Source organism: Urocitellus parryii, chromosome X, assembly GCF_045843805.1.
Source record: "Urocitellus parryii isolate mUroPar1 chromosome X, mUroPar1.hap1, whole genome shotgun sequence".
Lineage (NCBI taxonomy): Eukaryota > Metazoa > Chordata > Mammalia > Rodentia > Sciuridae > Urocitellus > Urocitellus parryii.
The window spans coordinates 15,022,289-15,035,014 of NC_135547.1; positions in this window are offsets into that span (position 1 = coordinate 15,022,289).

The following is a 12,726-nucleotide window of genomic DNA, read 5'->3' on the forward strand; positions in this document are numbered from 1 at the left end:
GAGAAATTACATGTTTTCTTGCAAGACATAAGTATTTGTTACATCTTTTAAATAAAACACTAAAGTTTAACAAGTAGGAATAGGGCTGCTTTGGCAGACCTAGGGAGTTCAGAGAAATCTCAGAAGTAAAAATTTTAGAGTACATTAACCCAGATACCTATCCTGTGTCTATCCTTTGTCTACTTCCCAATCAGTGCCTTGACCTTGGCATAGATGACTTACCAAAGTAGAGAATTCAACCTTCTCTCCAGTTCTGAGATACTTGTTAAGTCCTGAGATTTATCATCAGCTCACCTTCCAGCTAAGAGAGATGTCTTTATACATGCTGCCAAAGATATTTGGTATCCACACTTCACCTTAAGTCAGTTTACTTGACCTCCTTAGCCTTTTTGTTGTCTTAGTTCAAGGCATCAATAGCATATAGCACAAGCCAACCAATTCCCTAGTGTTTATAATTATTATTTCATCCAAATGTTTATTTTTTATTTTTATTTATTTATTTATTTTTATTGCTCTTGTCAGGGTGTTCACTGCCTGTGACCTATCCCAATTCACCATTGACAGTCTAAACAATTTCACTGCTACAAAATTCCAGAAGCTGTTAATATTCCACCTACCACCAGGGAAGTGATTCTCATTCCAAGCTGATCAGTATGTAATCCAACTCCAAAATCTCATTTTTGAGTTTTTCCCCCGATAGACCTATTCCTAGTCATAAGACAGATTCCATGAGAAATACATTATGAAATGATTTTGTGTATAAAAGAGAAAGACTGCTCTAAAAATAAAAACTTATACTTGGGAAAGCAGGATTGGATACAGGAAAGTTTGAACTACCAAGCAGTTGCAACAGAGACTTGAACCAATCCCACCAGGGTTCTGAGGGTACGATGGCCTTTCAAAGTTGCCCTGATAATTGAGGATATATGTTCCAACTGATTTATATATTACACAATATATACATGTAAAAAAAATCACATGATACCCATTATGAACTACTTTAAGTTTTTATGTATCAATTTTTAATTTAAAAATTAAAAGAATTTTAAAATAAAAAATAATAAAAATTCTACATCATGTATATCCACCAGGCTGGGATCTTAATTAGAGTAAGATGTACCCCATGTTTATATAAAAATGTCAAATTATATTCTACTGTCATGTATAACTTAAAAGAATAAAAAATTAAACATTGAAAAGTTCTTCTCTTATAAATTTAAATAAATTTTTGGAGAATTAGCTTTTTTTAAATTTTTAGATGGACAGAATGCATTTTATTTATTTTTATGTGGTTCTAAGGGTTGAACCCAGTGCCTCACACATACTAGACAAGCACTCCATCACTGAACTACAGCCCCAGCCCTGTTAGTCAGCTTTTTATTACAGTGACTAAAATACCTGACAAGAATAATTTACAGGAGGAAAAGTTTATGTTGGGCTTATAATTTCAGAGATTCAGTCCATGGCCAGCCAACTCCATTGGTCAGGGCCCAAGGTAAAGCAGAACATCATGGTGGAAGGGTATGGTGGAGGAAAGGTATCAGCTCATGGTGGCCGGAAAGAAGGAGAGAGAGAAAGAGGAAGCAGAGAGAGAGGGAAAGACAGACAAGGTGTCAGGGACAAAATAGCAACTCGAAATGCACACCCCTTTTTCTAGCCTGCTGCACTCTGTCTATAGTGATCACCTAGTATGGTAATCCTTTCAAATTATTAATCTATCAGGTTGCCGACTGGGGCACACCTCTCAAAATCTAACACTTTTACCTCTGAATATTCCTTCATTGTCACATGAGCTTTTGGAGGGCATCTCATGTCCAAAACATAACATTCACCCATGGCCCTTAAAACCTCATGTCCATCTCACAATATAAAATGCATTCAGTCCATCTCCAAGAATCCCCATAGTCTTAATAGTCCAGCATTGCCCAAAAGTCAAAGTTCAAAGTCTTGTCTGAGACTCAAGGCAAACTCTTGGCTGGAAGGCCCTGTAAAGATCAAAAGCAAGTTATATAATCCAATAAAAACATTCCCATTCCAAAGGGGAGGAAGAGGGGCAGAGAGAGAAGAGATGGGACCAAAACTAAGGCAGGCAAACATCAGATTCTTTGCATGTCCAGCATCAGGGTTACATGTTAGTGAGATGGGATTTCCAAAAGGCTTGGGAAGCCCCATCAAAGGCCTTCCTGGTTACAGTAGCCTCTGTCTTGGTTGTTTCTAACCACAGCTAGAAGCTGCTCTCACTATATGTTCAAGGTTACTGGCATCTCTAAATCCCTGGGGTCTCCACTGAAGATTTGGCTTTATTATGACAATAGTCAGGGGTTACCCACAGGATTCCAACTCTGGTATACTTTGCCTGGTCTCCCAGACCTTCCTTTAAACGCTTAGGGGATCATAGAGGCTTCCATCAACTCCAGCATCTTGTATTCCTGCAGAATCAGTACTACATGGACAATTCTGAGGTCTACCATCATTTTGAGCAGTAGTTGGGTCCCCTTGAACCACAGCTGCAGTGGCCTCTGAGTGCCTGGGTTACTGAGCATGCTGAAATGAATTCTAGAGAGAATGCTTTGTAGGCACCCCATGCATGACCAGGGTACCCCCAAGGTCTCTTAAGTTAGTTTTCACATTTATACCCTAAGCCTGCCATGGGTGTGGTCTTGCTGATTCCTGAGATACACTCAAGGCATCTTTTCTCTTGTCTCTGTAAAAAGTAATTAGCTTCTCTTTGGTAGCTATAATCTCTTCAACAATCACACTTTTCTTAGTCCCAATTTGGAACACACTTCTTTTTTTAACCAAACTGCACATTTTTAAAATCTTTCTTCTCTGCTTTCTGCTGATTCTCACAGTAAACCTGGCTAAAAGCAGCCAGCAATATCCGTGCCATGTTTAAATTCAGCCTCATAGAATGTCTCAGGACATGGACAGATTGTAGACAAGTTCTTTGCCTGTATGTAACATAAATGGCCTCTAGTTCAATTTCCAAAAGAGTCACCATTGCCCCCTCTGAAACCTTATGAACAGTCTTCAGCGTACACATTCCTATTACCATTTAATCTTCTGAGCTCCCACTAGAATCACCCATTAAGCTCTGCTAACATTCTAAGGCTTCTATAGCCTGCATCTCCAAAATTTTCCAAATTCATTTAAAAAAAAAAACAAAACACAGTTCCAAAGGCTTCTGAACCATATGGTCAAGTCAGTCCCAGCAAAACCGTACTTCTCAGTACTTACTTTAGGCGTTAGCTTTTCATCACTGTGACTAAAATATCTAATAACAACTCAGAAGAGGAAAAGTTTATTTTGGGCTCACAGTTTCAGAGGTCTGAATCCATGTTTGGTCAGCTCCATAGCTCTGGGCCCAAGGTGAGGCTGTACATCATGGCAGAGGACACAATGGAGGAAAGCTGCTTGTTTATGCCAGTCAGGAAGTGGAGAGAGAAAACTAGGTGCCAGGGACAAAATATAAACCCCAAGGCATGACTCCAGAAACTTACTTCCTCTAGCTATCCACACCCTACTGACTACAGTTACTACCCAATATAGTAGTTCTATCAAAGTATTACTTCATCAAATGGATAAATCTACTGATTTGGTTATAACTCGCCTAATCTAATCATTTCACCTCTGAACATTCCCACATTGTCACATGAACTTCTGGGGTAGAGGGAATCTTCCCATAATGATTTCCCATTATTTTCACACTATATGTTTCTTTAAAATTGGGAAGTATGGAGAGGTGAACTTATCCTTAGATGAGACAGGAAAGAAGGTTTTTGGGAGAGTTGCAATATTAGCCTTAAGTGACTTATCACTACTTAAAGGCCATTTAATTGGTGGTGGGCATAATACTAACAGGTTTTGTCATGCAATAACAGTGAAATTTACATTTTTTAATCAGTGATGAATCCCAGCTTCAGTTTGTCTTCTGGCTACTCCTAGCATATTTCACAACACAGACAAAATTCTCACCTTGAAATGGAAGCATAGCCACTTGTACACTATGGTTTGAACTGAGTTTATTCTCCGAAGTTCATGTATGGAAGCTTGATCCACAGTGTAATGGTGTTGATGTGGTTGGATTTTTTTTATTGGTACATTATAGTTGTACATAATGGTGGGATTTGTTGTTTACATATTCATACATGCAAATATAACAATATGATCTGGCCAATATCATTCCCCAGAATTTCCCATTTTCCTCTCCCCCTCTCTCCCCCAGTCCCTTTTCTCTAATGATCTCCCTTTGATTTTCATAATATGCACCCCCCCACCCCCACATCTTTCTTTCTTTTTTTTTTTCTTCCACATAAGACAGAGAACATACAACCCTTGACCTTTGGAGTTTGGCTTATTTTCCTTAACATAATGTTCTCAAGTTCCATCCATTCTCTTGCAAATGACATTTTTCTCTATGGCTGAATAAAATTCCATTGTGTATATGTATATATTTTCTTTTTTTTTTTTAGTCTTTGGCAGATACCTGAGCTGGTCCACAGTTTCATTATTGTGAATTGTGCTGTTATAAACTTAGGTATGCAAAAAAAATAAATAAAATAAATAAAAAAATAAACTTAGGTATGCATGTATCACTATGGTATGATGACTTCAATTACACAGAATAAATACTGAGGGGTGGCATAGCTGGCTCATGTGGTAGTTCCATGCCTAGTCTTTTGAAGAACCTCCATACTGATTTCCATAGTGGTTTCACTAATGTACAACCCTGAGGTGGTGGAACTTTTAAGAGGCGAGAGGTTTAGAACAAGGTAAATATGTCATAGGGATCCACTCTCATGAATAGATGGATGTTGTCATGTGGATGTTAGATCTCATGTGACTGAATTAGTTCTCATAAAAGTAGATTGTTAGAGGGCAAGAGCACCCCACATACTTGGCCCCTTTGACATGTGCCTAGTTCCCTTTTCACTTCTCTACTATGTTGTGGCATAGCCAGAGAATCCTTGCTAGTATGCCAGTGCTATGCTATTTAAACCCTCCAGCCACCAGAATCATGGGCCAAATATACCTCTACTTTATATATTGCCCAGCATCAGGTATTTTGTTATAGCAATATAAAATGTGTTAAGACACTGCATTATTTGATCATTCATTAATTTTCCTTTTTGCATCAATTCTATCTGTAATAGTGCTCCCCACATAGTATTATGGAATGAATGAATAGATGAGTAAATCTAAGACATACCTACTATATGTCAGGAACTAGGTGCTAGGGATACAGTAATCAACAAGGAAGATAAAGTGCCTATCTTCATGGAATGCACATTCTAGAAGAAAAAATATTTTTCCAATAATCATAAGTGATATAATTCTATCAAAACAGTATTGGATAATAAGTATTTGACTATGTGTATAGTGTAAAGGAAAGTTACTGTAGACAAGGCAGTCAGGGTAGGCTTTTCTGAGAAGGGGTTTCTTAAGCTGAGGTCCACATGATGAGATGAATCTGGTCATGTCAAGATCTTGGAAAAAGAAGTTGATTGAAGCCAAGATCAGAGTAAAGTGAGGAAACGAGCCACAAGAAGGTCTGCAGGGAGTGGGTTTCAGACAGATAGCCAGAAAAGAATAGTAGAAAGGCTGTGAATTAGAACTGAGGTTGGCATGACTGAAAATCAAAAAGAAGAGAAACGGGGCTAGAGGTTGGTGAACACAGGGAAAATCAGACAATACAGGATTGGAGACTAGGTATGGGGCAGATTACATATGACCCTGAAGTCCGTGGCAAATCATTTCTGAGGACACAACTTCATAAAGTAATTATGACCAAAATATGTGAACACACAGTCACACTAACAAAGCAAATTTTGAGCCAAGGACAATAACAAAGTCTCATCAGGGTAATAACAATTATGCTGGCAAGCTGGGCACATGACTGCAACCCCAGCAATTTAGGAGGCCAAGGCAGGAGGATTGCAGCAGCAATTTAGCAAGACCCTCAAGCAACTTGATGATATCCTGTCTCAAAATAAGAACAAATAAATAAAAGGAATGGGGATATAGCTCAGTGGTAAAGCACCCCTGGGCATCTGTGTATGAAATAGGATATATAGAGTCAAGGATAGAAACAGAAATGCCAGTCAGGAAATTATTTCAGTAGTTCAGAAGGTACAACAGTGTCTTGAACAAGGATGGCAGCCATGGAGATGGTGAGAAGTTATCAGACTCTGGATATAGTTTAAAGGTAAAACCAAAAGGATCTGCTGACAGATTAGATATAGGATGTAAGAGAAAGACAGGACTAAGATTAGCAACACAGTAACTAGAGTCAGAGTGTCAAGTAGTGATTCGGACAATAAGTGGGTTGGAGTAAGACATACTGAGGGCCAAATCAGCAAGGTTTCATAGTTCTCAAAGAGATGTGTATACTGAGTGGAAGAAAACAGAAACACAGATATAAGGAGAAATTTCTCATTGAAGATGGCTTCATTGACAATTTACTTCTCTAATTGGCTAAAGCTAATGTGTTCTGTTTTGATTGACTGAATTGAGGAGATCTTTGCTTTCTTAAATTGCTCCTGGAGCTTACACTCCAACACAAAATAAAGCACCCAGTCGCCCTTTGTCACACCCGTTTTGTAGCTTCCAAAGTAGCAATGATTGTGGCAGTGTCTCACCACAAGCTGTGCTTAGGGGGCTTAAGGCTGGCTGGAGTATCTGCATGCACTGTGCAAATGTAAGAGTAAAAAGCAAATCCAACTGCAGCTGTGGCTAGAAAGCCTGCCCATTAGAGGTACTTTTGCACTTCGCAGGCAGGAGGGTATTCTACAAGCAAAGCCATCCCACAGGTGCTGGGCTGGAGCACAATTGATTTCTTTTGTGGAACTAGCCACAGAGAAATCCTTCATGTGTGCTCCCAGACTCAGTGGCAGTTTCAAGTTGATGTGAAGTGCTGACATGTAGCACAGAAGTGTTCCTGTTAGAACATTTTGGTATTTCAAAGCATCACCTGATGGGAGAGGGTAGAGGGAAAACAGAGGTTAAAGGGGAAAAGTGAGTTTTCACAAAGTGGAAAAGAGTTACACATTTTTTATCACATCATATTGAAATTTTCCTTTCTCTCTCTCTCTTGATCTGTCTTGCTCATTATTTGCAGACTGACTGATACATAGTAGATGTTCCCAAAATACTGTGAATGGATGAATGAATGGATAAATGAACCTAAATCAACCTTGGAGTCACTGCCAACTGAGTCGTGTTGTCAATATTTATGTGAAAATCCAGTTCCAATTCCTATTCTTGTGTTTGGTACCTGGGACATAATCAGGCTACATCTACACAGTGCAACTGGAACAGTTGGTTTCCTGGAACTGGTCAACAAAGGGAAGGAAAAAAAACCAGTCAACTGTCTCAAATGATTCATTTGATATTTTTTTCTACTCAGTTGCCTAGTCTTTTTGTCCAGATTACAAACACAGACAAAATAAAAGGGCACACTAATGTCAGCTGGATGCAAGTACATCTCTCTCCTGAGCTATGGCCATCAGCATGAAATCTGAGAGTCTGAACAGTAAGATAAAAGGTTGTGTCTACAACTTCCTTTTAGTCACCTCGGGAGTGGGGGTGGAGAACAGTCAGATCAGTTGTTTGATGTCATGAATTCAAAATGCCCAACTGATTGATTCAATTTTTCACTACACTACTTATATAATCAGGGCTCTTGTATAATCAGCATCTGTTTTCTCCATAAGGTATCAGCTCTTGATCACCTCTCAAATGCCCCTTTTGAAAGATTACAAATATTAGGCACCTTCACTCATCCCTGTTTGGAGATTTTCTCATGGAAATCTCTCTAGCCATTTTGTGCACCTCCCCCTACCTTGGTAGCTGTGTCCCCCAAAGATTTCCTTTCTAATCAAGGCTGAAATCTATGCTCAAGTTTTGAGTAAACAAACATGGGGTTGTCTGTATCAGCAAATAGCATTTTTGCCAGTAAGTCCTGATTTGATGTATTGAAGGTTTCCAGACTTTCCCAAATGCCAACTGCTTAAGCTGAACAATGACACCAAATGAAACTGCATGTCAAACAAAGGCACATCAGGAGGAGGAACAAGATAATGCTGATGTCATGAAGGCTGTCTCAAGTGGTGTTGGGGGTGCATAGCCAAGGCTGAGTCTTCACATTGTACAAGGCAGAGCTAACACAAAAGACAACAGGAGAAAACACGCAAAAAGGACTTGAGATAATACCTATAGAAATTCAAATTGCAGATGAACTCGTTATCATTTCTAATTCTTCCTATTTAGGAGGCCATTTGTATTGCTCTCCTGTTTGTAATCTTCAGTAACAAAATATGTTTTAAATTTTATTTTAATCAACAAATAAAATGCATAACAGTTTTAGGTCTAATAAAATATTTCCATGAGTTAAAAGTATAATAGCTGTGCCCTGGGGTAGCATAACCATAAGTAAGCTACTCAGTCTTTCCCAGTGATTAAAAAAGTGGTTTTATACCAATAACTTCCACTTCCTATTATAATACAATTCTGTCCATCACTAACAGCCTGAAATTATAAAGAGCAAAACATTTAATGAACTTGCTCTCATTAAAGTATGCATATAATCTAACACTGGGAGAAAGAAAGCTAAGATTCAGTTTGAATGGTCCTAGAACAACCTTAACAGCAGCTTAACAATCAAACTAAGGAGTATTACACTACTGTAGCAGTTGGAAAGCAATTTATTTTATTTATTCTCACCACTACACTTTTTGGACCTATAATGTATTCCACCTATCAGAAAGCTTTATCTCAGCTGGAAAACATGAATTCTTATTTTTGTTTCCAAAATTCCAATTCTTTACTAAATTCTAAGTGCCTTTAAAAAATTGAAATGTTAGTTTGACATTTATTCTTGAGTAAAATACATAGTTACATTCAAAGTGTGTACATCTATGATGCATAGCCTTAAATAAATGATAAAAAATAAAATGTAATGCACCTTGTCAAGAGCATAGTTGAAAATGAGAACTTTTCCCCCATTGGTTTGATTTTGACTTGCATAACTTGCATACCAGCTTTCATGCTTATTGTTGTATCCAAAAAAAAAGTATTCTTGTGCTACATATCCAAAGGCAGAATGATACCATAAGATATTTAACTATTTTCTTCACCCCTGGCCATTATTGTATCAAAATGCTGAGATTTCTGGGAGTTGTAGTTCTCATTCTTGTTAACTAATAGGTATGAAAATGCTTGAACTGGAATGTATAAGGAGGGGGCATATTTTGAAATTCTCCCAGGGAAAGAAATTGAATAAAGCCTGGAGGAAAGGTCACCAAATGATCTATTTCCTAGTGATTGCATGTAGTATTTTTGATTCCTTTCATTTTTGATGGTACAACTGTGACAATGTATGGCAATTCAAAAATAATTGAACACTTTCACAGGCGTTTACTTAATAACTAGGCACTATACAATATTGTAGAAAGTGCCAAATTGTGTTATCCTTACAAGTGTCTAACCATTGAAGAATACAAGTTTTGGCTACATGTTCATATATAACCTGATTATTGAGTAACCAGAACATGTGAGAGTGTTCTATTGTACTTGATTAGTCTATAATTATTTGTTGCGTGAAAGTTTTCATGAATGCCCTTCAATTAAAATATAGCCTGAAAGGGGATGGGGATATAGCTCAATGGTAACATGCTTGTCTAGCATGCACAAAACCCTATGTTCCATCCCCAGTCCTGGGAAAAAAATAAACAAACATAAAAATGAAAATAAGCAAAAATAATTTTAAGTTCTGATGAAAACTGTCTCAAATCATCCAACAATAGATATGTATTTATTTTAAATGTAAAATCTCATTTTTTTACATTAAAATAGATTTCAACATCACTAAGTTCCTGTACTATCACAAGAAAGACAGCAACACAAATATGCACTTGAAACCCAGAAGCTAAATTTAGTCTTTATAATCAAGTTTTCAGCATGACAACCCACCTACTTTGGAGTATTTTCTGGGCCACAACAATAGGTAGATAGGTATGTAGGTAGAAGATAGATTATTGATAGGTAAAAGGAAGAAAGGAAGAATACAGTACTAGGGACTGGACACATAGACTGGATTGGATTCAGGTTGTCAGCAGGCCTCTAGAAAAGATGCTTACTGGATCTGTCTATACAAGCTTACTAAATTGGCCATTTTTACTAAATTGACCAGTCAATTGAATGAAACAGCCACTTAACTCCCTCCCACCTCAATTTGACCAAAACCACCTGTTAAGGAACTTGTGGACAGTCTTATTTTCCTGCCTCTTTCCAAATGGCAATTACTTCCACAGCTCTACTCACCTGTCTCCTCCAAGCAGCCCTTTACTAGTTCAATTGTTTTCTCAATTGTGATTGGAGTTAGGGAATAACTATTTGTTCCCCAGGACACACATTTTCCTAGGATTGAGCGAGTTACAGTAATCAGCTGAGCTGATGGCTGCCCTGGGCAGAACCATTTGAAGGCCCCTGAGGAGTAGGTTAAACTCCTGAGTGCTCCAAGAATTTTGCTTCAATCGAAAAATCCATGAACTACAGGTTTGGCATTCAGTCCACCATTTCATGGCCTGCACTCTCCTTCTAGTGATCTGAAATAAATTAACTGAGTAGGTCAGACCAACTCACATTCCTTTAAGGAGCCACCCAATGGAAAGACACTGTCCATTTACTGCCCAAGCTAGATGCCTTGATTCTGAAGTGTGTGATGAAAAGGGAAGCGCAACTGCAAGTTTTAATTGAGATGTGCTCATTTCCATTTTAATCCTTACTACAGCTGTACAGGAAACAAGACATCCATGGAGAAACCCCAAGAGAACATGCAAGAATCTAGAAGACTTGCTTGCTGTATTTCCTGGGCATGAGATACCCACCACCTTCCACAAGATGGCAGGCAGTTTTCATTTTACTATTGGTGATCAACAGGAAATTGCTCCACTCTCAAGTGACAGCAACCCCAGGTAGCAAGGGTGACATTTGCTTTACATTATGATACACAGTAATTAATCATTAGTGATCCCAGAAGTAAGTCCGATAAAAATTCTTTGCTATGGCTTTTCACAGCAGGGTCTTTCAATATTGATACTATTACATGCACATATGTTCAGTCAGTGTATGTTATAGCCATGGCTTTAAGCTTTTAGGGCATTTTAATTAATATTGCCTAGATTAATATTTACCTCTTATTCAGAAGGGGGAAATGCTAAGGCTAGTAAAATAAAAACAGAAAGAAAAGCAATAAACAAGGCTTTGCAAAGCTAAAGGCAACTGCCAAGTTTTCAGCGTGAGTCACCTTTGTCTTACTGCATTTGTTCACATCTCCATCTTTTTCTCAGCCTCACCTTACAACCTCCTGGGCAAAAATGCTGTGAAGAACTTGGCTGGAACCACCACTACCCACTCCTATCTGAAAACAGATGAACTTGTGAAGGATTTACTCTATCCCCTCAACAGGAAATGTTCACATTGCTTTCCAATATGGATTCAATTCCATTGCATGAAGCACAGCTACAGACAATAAGCACAGATGTTCTTCTCACCTAAGAACCACTCTCCCGAAAGGTTCACCTACCACCTGAACAGCCACAGCCAACCCAGTTCCCTCCTTGACCAAGATGAAGACAATCTGCCTGGTCCACTCCAGTGGTAGTGGAAACACAAGTGGTTTAAGTTCACACCTCACTTTCACTTATAACTGGTTAATTCTCCACTCAGTTCAGCCACACCCACTCCTAAGCCTTGTTAATGTATCTTTTGAAAATTTCCTTTTACTCTTTCACTAAAATTTAGCTTTCCTTTGATAGTGACACATCCTTCACAACTACTTTAGCAGTTCTTCTTGAGCTTTCATATGTAGATGGGTCACCTGGCCATCCTGCTAAAATGCAGATTGTGATTCAGTGGGTGGTCCTGAATGATGCTGCACCACAGGCCACACTTGAAATAACAAATCTCTGTAGTTCCTTAGTTCATCTACACTCCACATTCTACGTAGCCTGGGGTAAAGAAGATTCCTCAATATATTCTCTAGATTTCTTTTTATTAATAATCCTTATCATCTGACTCAAACTCTCTTCATAGACATCTCCAGATCTCCTTCCCAGGCATTCCAATGCATTCGCTGAAAGTTCTGGGACACAGATTACCATCCCAAAGAACCATATCCTAAGCAACCATTCCATTCCACAATAATTTAACAACTTTAACTTTTGTATGGCTAAGTTATTCATGACACTGACCCTGAGCTCCTTCATTTCAATAACACATCTTTATTCCATTTTAGCAATCTACTCAGTGACCACACTATATATGGTCTTTTTTTAAAAAATCACCTAAAACTTTTTTTTGTTTTTTTTTTTTTGGTACTGGGGATTGAATTCAGGACACTTATCCACTGTGCTACGTCCCCAGCCCTTTTTATTTTTTATTTTGACACAAAGTTTTGCTAAGTTGCTTAGGGCCTCACTAAGTTGCTGAGGCTGGCTTTGAACTCACAATCCTCCTGCCTCAGCCTCCCCAGCCACTGGAATTACAGATGTGAGTCACGGTGCCTGGCTTACCCTAAAACCTTAAGCTTGAAATTTCCCTATCTTAGCTCAACCTTCAATTGGTGGCTTCCAGCTCTACTGTTCCTCACTCCCAGTAGACATACTCTCCCATTCCATTGGACTTTTCCACTCCTTGAATACCTCCATACTTTTAAAATGTCCTAAT